General features: G+C 37.3%; 1 long non-coding RNA gene across 3 annotated transcripts in view; it reads left to right on the top strand.

Annotated features, from left to right (window-relative positions):
• Positions 1-3696: 3696 nt before the first annotated feature.
• Positions 3697-16175, top strand: part of LOC110006510 (uncharacterized) — a 65799-nt gene continuing 53320 nt past the window's right edge. For 2 of the 3 annotated variants that reach the window (XR_016044974.1, XR_016044975.1), the window contains exons 1-3: positions 3697-3939; positions 4238-4346; positions 4626-4859. This is a non-coding gene — a long non-coding RNA (uncharacterized LOC110006510). The remainder of the gene's footprint in view (positions 3940-4237; positions 4347-4625; positions 4860-16175) is intronic. The other variant, XR_002279538.2, reaches the window with a different exon arrangement.

Genomic DNA, 16175 nt, shown 5'->3' on the forward strand with positions numbered 1-16175 from the left:
TGAAAAATTAACGCCCGAGTCCAAAACTCAAGGAGTCAGGGATCAAGGGGCAACGCCGCTCGACAAAACACAAAAACCTTACCATCCGAACTCTATAGCGATGAGGATAATATCGAAAGCTCAAGGTGACCCAACGACACTAGAGGCATTGTCCGTTACTTTCTAAGACCAAGGCTCGATTGAAGTCCCCCAAAACTTCCCTTTGGATCATGACACAGGCCAAGATATCGAGGACGTAGAATACTAAAGGATCCCAATCCTACGATCCTAGGCAATTGAGGGCAAAAGACATTAAATAGATGCTTTACCCATTTGCAATTACTCCAAATCATGATCATGTGTATTTTGGTATTAAATTAAACTGAATAGGTTAAATATTGAATTATTAACTAAAGGTTTAAAAATTCGATCACGATCTGATTCTCAACACGGCTTATCCGGTTAATTCCCTACCACAATTTTAAAAAAAGTAAGCCTGCCAAACTTTTATACAAAGCTTTCACGTGTGTTACTTTTGAGTGAGTCAAGTTTTCTCTCGCTCTCTCTTAACGTGAAAATAGGCCCTTTATAGTTGGTCTCTCTCTCTATATTTCTCTTTCTCTCTCTTAACTGAATAATGATCTATATCCCTGTTTCTCTCTTAACTGAAATTAATAATAATAATAATAATAATAATAATAATAATAATAATAATAATAATAATAATAATAATGATGATGATGATGATGCTGATGATAATAATGATAATGACAATAATGATGATAATAATAAATAATAATAATAATAACAATAAGCCTTTCATAGTTAACTCTGAAAAAAATAAGCCTTTTATAGTTGGCTCTCTCTCTTAACTTTTGAAAAAAAAAATTTAAACAAATGCCTTTCATTGTTGTTGCTGCTATATTGAAATTTTAAAATATCATAATTTGATGTATTAAATTTTTGTGTTATTAATAAATTATTATGGGTGCAGTTTGTAAAGAGCCGAGGCTCTAAACAATCAAAATAGAGCCCACCTTCAAATAGTGTTGAGAAATGTGGTTTCAATACTGTAAATCATTGTGATAGACTTAAAATATATGTTCATCTCCAATTATAAAATTTAAAACTTCAAAAATAGTGTAGATTGAGCATATTGATGGTCCAAAAGTACATTACAAGATGCACTATTTTCAAAACTTGAAATCTATTTTTTCTCATGTCCATGCATCTTAATGTCGAGATAATCAATTTGAGGATGTATGGGCATCAAAACAACCTTTTCTAGCAAAATTTTTGAGGTGTGCTCTAATTTGATAGTTTAGAGCCTCGGCTCTATATTAAATTTTCCCAATTATTAATGTTACATAGATTATATTATTTTCATATTTAATATATTTTGTAATTTCAAATTACTATATTAATAACTTACACTTATATTAATAAATAGCTTATTATTAATTTGTTGTTGATATATTAACTTATTTAATAGAGCAACAGCAGTTTAATATAATTAATATAATTTTAAATTATATTAAGTTGTTATTCTTATATAGAATATATAATAATTTATTCAAACAATTCTAAGGCGTATATCGAACGACTCGTTGAATTGTCGAGAATTTTTGTTTTCAAGGATCATTCACCACTCTTTTTATCAAATGTTCAAAACCATCGGTCTACATGAGCCAACATGCATGCAATGATAATTATAATAGTACTTAAATTAGAAAAAACTAAAAAAAACTACAAAAGAACAACACTTAAGTTTGCCAAAGCAACACCTTCTTTAGCAAGATGGTCGGCCTCCATATTAGATTCACGAAACACATGGCCATACATAACATTCAAATTGCAGCATTCCATACCCACTTCCCTCACCATACCATGTAAGAACCATCGAAATTCAGCTTCTCTCTTTATCCTCTTAATCACATGTAATGAGTCCCATTCCACCACAACGATCCACTTCCCTGACCAAACCTTGTAATAACCATGGAAATTCAGCTTCTCTCTCTATCACCTTAATCACATTTAATGAGCCCCCTTCCACCACAACTGATTTGTTAAATTAGTTAACCAATTTAATACCTTGAAGCATAACGGTGAATTGTCGAGACAATTCATGAGTGGAACCAACACGATGAAGAGGAAGAACAATTACGTGTTTCATTTTGGTATCAGGTTGTATTTTAATTGTTGGATGTTTCATTTTAGACCATATATTTATATCCATGTTCATTATTTTAATCTCTTTTTTCAGTGATATGAATGAATGGTTAGCATCCATCTAGATAGGAAACAACGTCACAATATTCCCGTATTTTTACAAAAGAATGAAAGTACATAATGCACCACTCCCAATTTTTTTTAGAAACTAAAAAACCACTAACTTCATAGAGTTTTTGAATTTTTCTTGGGTTGAAACATTGATCCGCCCAATTCTCCAATCTGGATCGTTGATCCGCCAATCCAACACGATTTTTGGGGAGGCTGATCCGAATTACCGATCCGGTTTTTCAAACCTTGTATTGAAATCTTGTTGCCTTTATTTAAATTGACAAAAACATAATATAGTTGATGAATAATGCAATTTAGAGTGAACCACACCAAGTCTTGCACCTCTTAAAGACCAAACTCGGTTCCCTAATGAGCCCGATCCAAATCAAGGACTCCTGGTCATCATCACTTTTCAAAACGTTGGATAGGATGAAGATCTTATTTCTACCAGAAAGAGATGAAAGTCACATTTCAAATTGTTTACGAAGTTCATGTAATACTGTGTCTACCACCCGCCTTGTGCTTGCTGGACTGGACCAGATCCAACCCTGGCTGGAATTTATTGTGTCAAGGCTCGAAGCTAAATTACAACTTCTGGCCAAGTCCTGACAGGAAAATTGAATTGACCCATCGCTAATTGGGTTAGGCATACATATTGATATAATTATACAAATTTTTTGTCCGGGCTCATGCCAAGCAAAGGCTCCTCACTCGGCCCAAAGATTGCTGGACCCAAGCCTGGGTCAAAGGCCACAAAGTGCCAGCCGAAAGGAGCCCAATGCCAGGCCAATCGTGGAGGGCCATGGACCTGCACAGCCCGAGAGGCATCCATAGGAACTAGGGGCACCCCTTGAAATTTAGGGCACTCTATGGCTAGTTCATAATCCATCAACTCATTGGTTTTTGTCTTATCCAGATTGCTCTCCATGGATTTCATACAGGGAGTCCCTATTTTTTGATATGTTAAATGAAAATATTAGAAAATGCAAAAAATTCGTGATAATGTTTTCCTTTCTAGACCTCATTCTTTTCCTTTAAAGATAAATGAATGATTATCTTAGGAATATAGGCATGGGTTAAGTCCATTATTTGAACTAGTCAATAATTATAAATTATATTTCAATTCTTGTATTTTCTCATTACCAAAAATTAATTTTTCGTTTAAATTGGCATACAGTTTCTTTCTTTAAAGAATAATTAGTGGCAGTTAAATCCACAAAACTTTAAATATATACTTTTCATTGGAAAGTGGAAATGTAAAAGAAAAAAAAAAAAAAATCCACAAAATCAGGTATTTTATATAATAACCCTAGGTATCTAATCTCCACGTCCAACTTCACATGGACTCCGATTAAATAGAGGATAGATATCGACTCCTATTAAATAGAGGATAGATATCCCATTAATAAGATTATGTCATAGAATTTCCTTCTCTCTATCTTGGTTAATTTTCTTGATTCTTTTTCCAATATATATGGAATGATAGATTGGTTGATTCTTCTCTTCTATTAAAACAAAATTATCATATAAATTATTGATGAGATTTACTATTTGAATAATTCATTCTAATTATTGTCTGATATTATAAATCTTCTTGTGAGAGGAGGGAGATATTTGAAACCTTTGGCAGAGAGAGAGGAGAGACGTATCAGATTTTTGCAGAGAGAAGTAAGCAGCAAGGTATCTCATCTTTCTACTTGTTCTCTTTAATTTTTTTTGTGTGATTCTTTTACTGTATATTTTATTTGTTTCTTGTTGAAGATGTGATGAATTTATGGCTCTATTTCTCAAATTCATGTGAGTAGTCTATGAGATCTGAATTTTTGTTACAGAATTTGCTATTCAAAGAAACTTTGTTTTCGAGCATACCAAAAATGGGTTCACTTCTAGATCTTTTCTTTCCTCCACCAACTTTTTGAATCTTTGTGTCTCTCTTCATCATCAGATTTTCACCCAAATTTGGACAATGGTTTTGCAGTTTTAGGGAACAACAGCAGGTTTGTCGTCAGGCAAGGCTTCAATCATGAGAGAGATATGCCGGATCTCTTGCAATCAAACATGGGGAACAACAAAACCACCTTGAAAAGGTAATATTCTCTTCGCTCCTTTTATGTTTTCTTGGGTCTTTTTTCTTTTATATTTTGCTTTTTAAATTTTTCTTGAATGAACCAAGATAAACAAGAAAACAAAAGAGATATTATGCGAGAGATATTGGGTTTCAAAATTTAATCAAATTGAACACAAATAGAGAAGACCTAGAGATAAATGGGAAGAAAAGATCCATGACATACTTAGAAAGAATGGGTTCTTGATTGGGGGATTGTATATATTTTTGTTTTCTTCTCAATTACTCTTTCAAGTTTCAGGTCTGGAAACACAACAGGCAAGAGCATGAACGAGGGGAGAGAGCAATTGGTTATCAAATAAAGAGAGAAAATTATATTCTCGTGGGGAAACTTGGAGGATGAAAGATTGCAATGAAAGTTCTAACATTCGGTGGAATTACAGCCGAGCTACCTAGGGACGAAAGATGGACTGAAACTTCAAAAATGTGCATCAACAGGGGAGTGCACTTCTACTTGCGGAGCGGCCTCTTGTAGGTGAGAGTCTCTCTCTCCCTATGTATCTTTCTAAGTTAGGTTAAGGTTATTAGGACTTGTATGTGTCAAATATTCTCTCTATATGTGAGGCTAAGGGTGGCAACGGGCTGGTTTAAGGCTCCCTAGCCCTATTAGGGTTGGACCGAGCATAAAATAAATGAAAGTTCTGTAACAAAAAATTCAGATCTCATAGACTACTCACATGAATAGCAAATTCTGTAACAAACTAGGCTAAAACTCAAGCTACCTAGTGCTAGATTGGGCCAAACTAGGCCAACATTGGCCCTAGCTCAGCCTTCGGCTCAGTTCACCCATGCCCTACTTTCTAAGGCCGAGACGACTAGGCAATCCTGCTCGGCCCATTGCCAGCTCTATGTCAGGCTAAGTCGTTAGGACTCCTACATATTGATGTTGATTTGGAGGTAAAAGAACTCCTTTCTTGTTGTTAGTACTTGTACATTGTTTATACTCGGATTTGTATCGGTCACAAAGACAGATCAACTCAAATATTGTTGCAGACACCTCCTTCAAAATTATGGCTAAGAGAACTCCTAAAAACCTCGATTTTGGTCCTAAAGAACCACACAACCCCTAGTAGATCATAGGTAGCTTAGACCTAATTTAACTACTCCAAAACTATCGAAATCCTATTCAGACTTGAAGTAGAGCCCGATATTTTTCCAACGGTCCAAGAATCGCTTGAATAAGACTTACAGATAAAATGATATAACAAATGACAATTTAGTCCATGTGAGACCCAAGTGCGGGCCGCGAGCCGAGCTGTTACGCGGCCCGGAAGACCCATATCCAGCTTAATGATACAGACGCGGCCTGATGGTGTAGTCAACGTGTTTTATGAAGTAGTAAAGGCGTTTTCTTGAATTAGATAAAGCTAAAACTTCAAGATAAATCCAAAACATTTCGAAAAAATTTTAAAAAAATCAAGATAAATCCAAAACATTTCGAAAAAATTTCAAAAAAATCAAGAAAAATCACCAATTGGATCTTATAAATACCCCCTCTTGGTAATAAAAAAGGAGGATGAAAGAGAGACCAAAAAAAGAAAGAAATCCCTTAAAAATTTTTGAAAATAGAAAAATGGCCCAAAAATACTTAAAATAGGAAAATCCTTTAGAAAATTATTAAAAAATTAGAAAAATCCCCAAAAATCAAAGAAAATATTTGAATTCATATTCAACCTTTGGAGATCCCAAAAAACTTAAAAAACTAAGAGAAATTATTCTCCAATCCCAAGAAATCTTAAGAAAAGCATAGAATAGACCCTACCTAAAATTCCCAGCTTTTCCCCCTACTTTAGGAACTAGATTTAGGTAGAAGAACCTTAGATTTTACAATTTCAGCAAGAAAAGGCATCCAAAAATAGAAGATGCTGGCGTAAATTAGAGGAGCGGCTTGATCCAAATCTGAAACTCCGGGTTTTGGTTCCCTCGAGGTAAGTATCACTTTTTTTGCTTGATTTAGTTTGTTTTTATTCATTTAATTTACTTTTTTTTTTATTTTATTCTAAAAATTAAATTAATATTAGATTTAATTAAATTTAGAAGCGTTTTTAGGTCAAAATATGGATTTGGAGATGTCGCTACTAGTGAATTCAGAAAAGACCGGATCTGTATAGATCTAGGATTTTTCTGAACTCATAATTCAAGCGACCCCACTCTCTCTAAATTTTCAAAAGTAACTCAGTTTTTGCTAAGATTTGAACAGATCTCATCCCAAGGATCAAAGCGTAATCGACGTAGATAGGAGTGTAAACCGTGTTTATGCTCCGATTTGTTCTGATCCTTGGGATGAGATCTGCTCAAATCTTAGTAAAAATTAAGTTACTTTTGAAAAGGTAAAGAAAGTGGGGTCACTAGAATTATAGGCTCAGAAAAATCCCAGATCTATACAGATTCGGTCTTTTGCTGAATCCACTAGCAGTGTTAGCTCCAAATCCATATTTTAACCTAAAAACACTTTTAAATTTAATCAAAGTTAATAATAATTTAATTTTTCAGGAAAAAAAGAGGATAAAATAGAGAATTAGATGAATAAAAACAAACTAAATTAAGCAAAAAAAAAGTGATACTTACCTCTAGGGACCCAAAACCCAGAGTTTTAGGCTTGGATCAAGCCGCTCTTCCGATTTGCGCCACCATCTCTTTTTTTTTGGATGTCTTTGCTTGCTAGAATTGGTAGATCTAAGTTTCTTTGACCTAGATCTAGGGTTCTCCAGGCAGAGGAAAAACTGAAGATTTTAGGTAGGTCTACTTAGGCTTTTCTTGGTATTTTTGCTTATTGGAATTGGTAGATCTAAGGCTCTTTGACGTAAATCTATGGTTCCTAAAGTAGGGGAAACATTGGGGATTTTAAGTAAGGTCTACTTAGGCTTTTCTTGGTATTTCTTGGGATTGAAGAATAATTTTTCTTAGTTTTCTAAGGTTTTTAGGTTCTCCAGAGGTTGAATATGAATTCTGAGATTTTTTTTGATCTTTGGAAATTTTTTTAAATTTTTTAGGAATTTTTATAGTTTTTTTTTTGGGTATTTTTGGGCAATATTTATAATTTCGAGAATTTCTAAGGGATTTCTTTCTTTTTTTGGTCTCTTTTTTGTCATCCTTTTGGGTTAGGGAGAGGAGGTATTTATAATATTTAATTGGTGATTTTTCCTGATTTGTTTGGATTTTTTTCGAAATTTTTTGGATTTATCTTGGAGTTTGTGCCTTATATAATTCAAGGAAACGCTTTTACTGTATCATAAAACATGTTGACTGCATCACCAGGCCGTGTTTGAGTCATCAAACTGCATATGGGCTGCCAGATAGCGTTACAGACCACCCGTGGCCCGACACTTGAGTTTCATAGGGACTAAATTGTTATTTATTATATCTTTTTATCCGTATGTCTGATTTAGGCGATTCTTTGACCGCTGGAGAGATCTCGAGCTCTACTTTAAGTTGGGATAGGATTTGGATAGTTTTGGAGTAATTAATTTAGGTTTCCTATGGTATACTAGGGTTTGTGTGGTCATTTAGGACCAGAATCGAGGTTTTTAGGAGTTCCCTTAGCCAGAATTTCGAGAGGGTGTCTACAGTTGCCCCCCTTTGACATTCATTTGGGGCACCAAATGAATGGTAAAGAAGTAGACACCTGAGACACGATGAGAAGGAAAACCTTTTTCGAGGGATCATTCTGTTGAATGATCAGTACCCTCTTGGGTAGGAGGTACGCTGATGGATGCTTTTGATCCGTAAGACATCGAACTGACACTACTATCTTTGAGTCAGTGTGGTTGAGAAGTCTCCGACAATTGGGATCCGAAGTGACAGTCAACAGGAACCGTGCTATCTTTGAGCTGGTGACACTTCTTGTTGCAGTCACTCCAATGTTATTTGGGAAGCTGCTAGTGTAGTCATCTTTGACTTTAAACCGCTTTTCTAGGGTCTAATTCTCTAATAAAATGATATTTTTATTTAGAAAAAATGATGGGATGGTGAATTTATGGCTAATTGAACTTCTTGTTTGCTTTCGATTCTGATTATTGGAGTCCACAAATCCAGGCTTTTTTGGTATGAGAACCTATGGGTTGGTCTCTGTGTTCCTAAGGGTTAGCAAGCGTGGCAGTCCAGGATTTGGTGGCGGCGGACGTATCATATCCAAGCCTCTATGAAACTCCTTTGTATTTTAAAAAATTTTAAAAGGGTTTTAAGACAGATTGATTTTTGAAATAGAAACAGAGTTTCAGGCTATGTTTTAACCAAAGAAATTAAGGTTTTTGAAAACTCATGAGATATAAGGGAAATTTTGAAAATGGATGAGAAATTTTGAAAACAAGTTTTGGTAAGCAGTTTAGGCTCATGCTACCATGGATCTCTCTCTTCTTCTTCCTTTGTTTTTTTTTTTCAATGAGCTTGTCGACTTTCAGGACGAGGAATCACTAAGTATTTCACCATCTTCCAATCTTGGCTCCTCTGTCACAATTCAAGGAAGACTTTTTCTTGTTTTCGGAACAAACCGGTGTCTTAGATAATATGAGATGTGCCTCAGAGTGCTCAAAATATCCTTGGACTTCCAATTTTGTTCCTCCACTACTGCTCTTTCAAACTTCAGATAGTTGAGCCTCTTCAAGTTTTCTTGAATTGATGCCTTCCTTTGCTTTTTGACATCATTCTAACTTGAGAAGAGAAGAATTTCTGGAGATTTTAGAGAAGAGACGAAAATATAGAGAAATTCTATTTTTTCTATCACCCCAGGGTCCCTTTTCGGTGATCAGCTCGGTAGCTTTTTTTTTTCCAATGCTTGGGGTTCCTTTCGGATTTTTAGCTTGACGGAAATTTTTTTTCTCTACTGCTAGGGTCTCTTTCGGGTGTTTAGCTTAGTGGTTTTTTTTCCCAACACTCGAGATTACTTTCGATTTTTCATCTCAGCGGATTTTTTTTTTTTTTTTGTAGAAGAAGAAGATGAAGAAAGAGGAGGAGGAGAAGAGTCAGTGGCATTTTTTCTTCTTGTGGCACTTCGTCCTAAAAAATAGAGAAAAACTCCATCATCCTTCCTTCTTCCAAGTGGTAAGGAGGTCCTAGTCTTGGTTATCCTTAGATTTTCCTTGCCCCTAATTGGTATCTGATACTTCTTTGGCAAAAAGGTTGTTGAATTCCTATAGAATATTTCCTCCTTAGACAACTTCACTCGAGCTTTGATCTTCAGACTCAGAGTCACTCTCAGTTTCATTGTCCTTCAATCTCTCGTTGGGTTGGCTGAACTCATTCTTTTTTTTTTTTTTTTCTTTTTTTCAACTCCTTAGATTGTCAATACCACAGAGTAGAAAGCCTAAGCAAAGCATGGATGCCCCACTTGGATTATTTGAAAGGGATGAGTAAGTGATCACCCATGCCTTTTTGGTAATCTTTTTCAGTTGCAACTTCATGTTGCTCTTAAGGAGCACATCGCCTCAAGGCGTGTTGGGAGTCATCGTATAATGTGTGGGCCTCATCGGTTGCCCTTGCTTTATTTTCAACATCAAGTGAGGGTGCCCCTATCAAGTGGTTTGACAGGGTTCCCTTGTAGGGTCTTCTCCATTTGATGAGACAATCAGTATCTTGGATGAGACCGCCTCTATTGTATTTTCATCAGATGGGGCGATCCCTATCAAATTGGTGGATAGGACTGCCCATGTTGGATCTTCTTCTTTTCTTTCAATGTGGGGTGCCCCAAGTAGTGGAATCATGCCCCTGCCCCTATCATTTTCTTTGGATCATTTCTCTTCAGGGAATAATATAATTCTATATGTATGGTTCTTCATCTTGTATAGGCGAGTTATTCAGAAAATCCTGTGAAAGTGGCCCAGGTGGTCCCCTTAGAATTTCTTGGGGTTTGATTTCTTTTAACTCTTGCGGAGGTGTTGGATCTTCAGGATTGATCAAATTTGGATCCCTTGCTTTTTCTGCGTAATCACCTGTTCATCCCAAATAGGTGGTTTTACCAAGAAGTCAATTGAAGGTGGCCCAGGTAAGCCTCTGAGGATTTCTAGTGGTTTAGTTTATTTCATCCATTCTTGAGGGGATGGATCTGCTTTTAGGTTCACATTAAGGGATAGTTCAACATAATTTTCTAGGCTTGACTCTTTTGCTTCTTTGTGGATTGTACTGTTGAGATTAAGGAATTCCTCACAAATGTAGTCTTGGGAGTCCCTAGCTTCTATTGAGCTCGTTGATGACTTGAGCCTCCTGTGGGTCATCCACTGCACTTATTTGAAAGATGAGATCATTTTCTTTTGTGGAGACATGTATCACAAGGATGTCTTGAACTTTTTGTGTGCTCGTTTCTTTGACCAAAATTGAGATATTTGTTGTGCTTTTCTCATTTTCTTGAGTTTTAAAATTCTGGCTACAGTTATCCTCATCAATTGGAATATTCCCCCCTGCCCCACGCCTAGGACAGGTGTCTCTTGAGTCTTCTGTAAGTTTGTTTCTTCCACTTCAATTGGAACTTTTTGTGGGATAGTTTGCTCTTCCATTCTCTCTTAGATCATGGACCCTAAGCTAAGGCAATCATTGGCATTTTTTTTATGAAATTCCCTAGCCACAGGGTGTTGAGTGCATTCATGCTCATCTGGTATTTTTCTCATGGGGTGGATAAGTTGGTCCTTTTGTATCTTCATATTCTTAACTTTTATTGAGAATTGTTTCCTCCTTTTGTGGGTTGGACTTCTCTAATTCTATAGGAGCTCCCCATTGAATAGATTTAGACCTAAGGCAATTCTTATGATTCGGTTTCTGAAATTCCTCGATAAAATATGTCACTCTAACATTTTGATCTTCATTTTTAGGGTGATTTCTTCTTGTGTCGCAAGGCCATATTGGATGAATTTCAAGCTTGAACATGGATTTTAACTCGCCGATCTTTATCAAGTTTTTATCAAGTTGATACAGTCTTCGTTTTCATGGCGGTTTCTTCTTGTACCCCAAGGCCATATTAGATAATTTTCATGCTTGAGCAAGGACTCATCGATCTTTATCAAGTTGATACCAGCTAGGACTTCTTCATCTTCATCAATCCTGTCAGCTAATATTACATGGCTTTGCTTTGAATAAGCCCCATCTATATCTTTAAATGATTTGGTTGATGGTTTTGACTTGGGGTCGCCTTGCTTTGAATAAGCCCCATCTATGTCCTTAAATGATTTTGATGATGGTTATGACTTGGGATCGCCATCAAATTCGTCAATTGTCATCTCTTCGGGGTTACATTCAGATGAATCTTCACTATAGTCAGGCTCTTGTTTCTTCATTACTTCATCTCACTCTTGCCCCAATATGGTTTCATCAGGCTCTTGCCCTAGTGTAAATGGTAACCGATCTTGGGCCTTTTTTGTTGCACTCTCATAACGTGAAACCATTTCTAGTATTGAGTCAAAAGAGAAAGGCCGAATGCTCTATGGCCATACCGATCTTAGAGGATTCAAAAAGTGTGCAATCAACGACTTTTGATGCAGCCTTCCAAAATCGTTGGACAAAATCTATAAACAACTCACCCGGATTGAATTTAATGGAGACCAATTCATCAAGGGTCATTGATCTCTCCCTGGTCCCGTGATATTGCTCAACAAAATGTTGAAACAACTCATATGGACTTTGATTTGAGTATTTTGATACCACCTTTCGGAACCATGTTAAAGCTTGTCCGGAGAGAGTGTACTGAAACATGGCCTTGAGATGGCGAGGTTTCTCTTCAAGTGCAGGAAAAATTAATAGGTAAGTGATGATGTAGTTTTCAGGATCACCTTTCCCATTGAACTTATTTTCAAATTGAGGGAATTCGAAACCCGAAAGAAGAGGTTCGACATCCCCAAGAATATCCTTGATGTAAGTGGTTAGAGCCCATCACTAATTTTCTATGACATGGTAGACTTCTGGAGGACCGTGTCGAGCACAATAGCTTGCGTCGAATGTCTACCAAGTATACTTTCCTTGAAGGATAAGCTCTCTTCAAACGGTCATTTGACAACATTCTTCTTAAATGTGTGGACGCAGAAGAAACAAATAAGGTCGTGAAAGAAGTACACTTGGGAATTTGTGGATTGCATCAGTCCGTTCCTAAGCTCTATGGATGGATACGCAGATTGGGTGAGTATTGGCCTTCGATGATTGCTGATTCCTTAGACTATGCTAAGATGTGCTAGGTGTGCCATATCCATTCAACCCTCGTTCACCAGCCTCTAGAGCACCCTACAATGGCATCTTGGTCTTCTCACAATGGGGGATGAACATTGTAGGGCCTATTGACCCTCCTTCGGCAATGGGTCATGTCATTATTCTAGCTGCAACAAATTACTTCTCTAAGTGGGCTGAAGCTGTCTCCCTTAAAAAAGTTATTAGGACCACAATAGCTAATTTCCTGGGACATCACATCATATATCGGTTTGGAGTTCCTGATCGGATTATATCGGACAATGGCCCTCAGTTCAGAGGTTATCACATTGATCGCTTGGTTAACCAGTTCGGTTTCGAGTGGAGGTACTCAACGGAGGTACTCAACTATGTACCACCCTCGAGCCAACGGATTAGCTGAAGCGTTCAATAAGACCCTGTGCAACATTTTAAGGAAATCACTATCAAAGATGAAGAAGAACTTGTATGAGAAACTCCCTAAAGCCTTGAGGGCCTATCGCACTACCACACGAAATGCCACTGATTCCACTCCTTATTCCCTAGTCTATGGGGGAAAATCAGTTTGACCCCTTGAAATTCAAATCCCTTCGCTACGTGTCGCTATACATCACGGACTAATAGAAGATGAGAGAGTCAAACTTCGATATCAAGAATTGGATGCACTCGATGAAAAAAGGATAGAGGCTCAGCAGAACATCAAGCTCAATCAGGGGAGAATGGAGAGGGATTTTGACAAGTCAATCAAGGTCCTCTCATTCTCCCGTGGCAATTTAGTTCTAGCCATCGAGAGGCTGATAGTAATGCATGTGTAGACACCCCATTTTTAATCTTGCAAATTCTGTGGTTTTTTGAACCCTTAGAACCATACTTAACCTAGTAAACCCAAATCCATAGTTCACATTGCCTACCTCGTTATTCGGAAGCAGTTGGCCTGCCCAGAACCCTGCAAAAACCCTTTTTGACCTAGATTTATGTTTTTCCAAAAAAATCATTAAAAATAGTAAAAAAATCATGTTTGACCCAAATTTTCTCTAAGACCTTCACAAGAGGCTGAGGAACACACCAGAAGTGAAAAATATCAATTTTGACAAAAATTAGTGTGTGCGACATGGAGCTTGTCTCCCAGGCGACACGACCAGTGTCGCCCAGGCCAGGTCTGAGACCTCTAAAATGCGTGTTTAGCTGAGTTTGCTGGCTGGTTACGGGAAGATATTCTCCCCAAAAAATTTTCCCTCCCTTTTAGCATCTTTTCAGAACCATTTAAAGGGGGACGGAGAGAGATATAGGGGGGACTTCAGAAAAGGAAACACTAGAGAGAGAAAAACCCCTTGCAGAGAAAAAGAAATAGAATAGATAGACATGGAAAACGTGAGGGAGTTACAGGAGAGAAAACCCTGAAAATTGTGTCAAGTAGCCTTAGCCCCTTGAGAGAAACCCAGATCTACCCTTAGAAGACATACCAGATCTACCCTTAGGACACAAAACCCTAAATCAAAGCCTACAAACCGAAGAGATTTGCCGATAAACATCCGACTCAGAGAGACACAACAGGATCGGTTTTGATACAGGCGAACCCCTGAAGGCTCGGGAGTCCCGAGCCATCCAGCCCGGCTTGGTACCATTTATTTCTTTTTCTTATTATTGCATTATTTTAATTTTATTTTTATTTTTTTTGTTAATTTTATTTAAGATCGCATTTTGCACGCTCTAGATCATGCTGACACTACCACAGATCTGAGAATAGATATGCACGTTTTTGGGCAGATCTGGCCTCAGATCTGAATTCAATTCGTCCCATTTCTTTACCACTCTTTTAATGCATTTTCATTTAGTTTAAGGTGTTAAAATCTAGAGATCTTCATCGAAAGCTCTCTCTGATATTTCACGGTAAACAGTTTGGCGCCCACCGTGGGGCGTTGTCTTTTTTATTTTTATTTTTCTTTTAAAATTGGTTGGAAGTTTAGGCTCATGACATATAGGAGAAAAAATTTCATAAAATTGGTTGGCAGTTTAGGCTCATGCCACCGAGGAGCATTTTGGCGCCCACCGTGGGGCATATCGAGCGTGATCCGAGCATCAAAATTTCAAAAATCTCAGAATCTTTGGAAACTTTTCAGGCATGTTCTAGGTACCATTTTGTGAATGTTCACAAATTTTCAGGTCAAAATAAAGTATTTAAAAATACAAAAAATATGTTTTTGTTAGATCTGCGGTCCTCTCGTGTCGGTTTATTTTAATTTATTTTAAGAAACAACGTTTTTTTTTGCTGTTTCTCCAAGTTTATAGTAAGCTTATTTTATCAAGATCTATAAGAAAAAAATATAAAAACAAATAAAAAATAATAACGTTTTGGGCAACATTAGGCGTGCCACCCAGGCGACATAGAGCGTGCTGCCCAGGCGACATGGGTCGTGCCGCCCAGGTCCAGGGCGACACGCCCTTTGGTGCCCCATGTCGCCCAATTCAGATTTTTTTGAAAATTTTCAGGCTGGGTTTGGGGTCTCTTTTGTGACTGTTCGCACAATTTTATAGCAAAATAAAATTTTTAAAAATGCCAAAAAGTTATTTTGCTTAATACAGGTCTGTTCTATCTACTGTTCTTCTGTTTCAATATCCTTATTTTATCAAGATAAACAAGATAATTCTTTTTTAAATTTTTTTTTTTGGGCGATATGACCTGTGCCGCACGGGAGACCCGGTCCGTGCCGATCAATCACAGAGGTCCCAAACAAATTCTGGGACCCACAGGCCTATTTCAGAGCCTTCAGATAAGTCTGTCCTTCTCCTGACTTTTCTTTTTCATTTTAGTTTGTTAATTTTGATCGAATTCCTATTTTTCCTTCTTTCATCATGCTTATTTTAGTTGTTTTTCATCATATTTAAAAGAAAATATATATATAAAAATATAAAAAAAAAAAAAATTGATTGAAGGTTGCTTGAAACCTCCCTGAACTGTGTCCTGTTCGAGTCATCCTCGACTCGGGTCGCGCTCGACTTGCACGAACTGTGCTCGATTTCACTACTTTGGCCATACATTCTTAGGGGTTCTGCACCCCTCCATCTATATTGTGCCTCGAGCGAGTTTCACCTCGAAGCGCGCATCACTAGGCACGATCAGCGCCGACTGCTCACTTGTTTTCTTTCTTATTGTGTGCCTGTGTGCTTGAATTTATTTTCATTTGTGTGCTTCTTTACACACTCTAGCACACACCGAACGAGAATCTAAAAAAACCAGAAAACAAATTTTTTGAAAACCTGCAAAATCTACGTTAATGGCATGAAGGGAACCCAGCTTTGAGAGTCGAGGAAGTTGGGATTTGCGCAACTTTAACTGTGATCACCCCTCCGTAATCCGTCGCCTCAAAGTAACACCGCGTATAATAGGACTTGGCAAAATCCTATAACAGGAGGTCAGGAGCTATGCGGGGACCTATATCAGCCTAGCCGCATTCAGTAGTTAGGAACCCACTCTCAAGCCAAACCTACCTACAGTACTATACTAGGTCAAACTGTTTCGTTTGCTTGATTGCTTATTGATCTTAGGTCTCAGGCTGAATTTGCTTTTGGTCCGAGCTGAACCCTCTGGGTCCAGGTTTAGACTTGTACCCAGCATAGCCCAGGTTCGAACCAGGTTTCGCCTTGGTCCGAA

The sequence above is a fragment of the Amborella trichopoda genome, chromosome 11, assembly GCF_054954075.1.
Source record: "Amborella trichopoda isolate Santa Cruz 75 chromosome 11, AtrichopodaSantaCruz75HAP2 v2.0, whole genome shotgun sequence".
Classification (NCBI taxonomy): domain Eukaryota; kingdom Viridiplantae; phylum Streptophyta; class Magnoliopsida; order Amborellales; family Amborellaceae; genus Amborella; species Amborella trichopoda.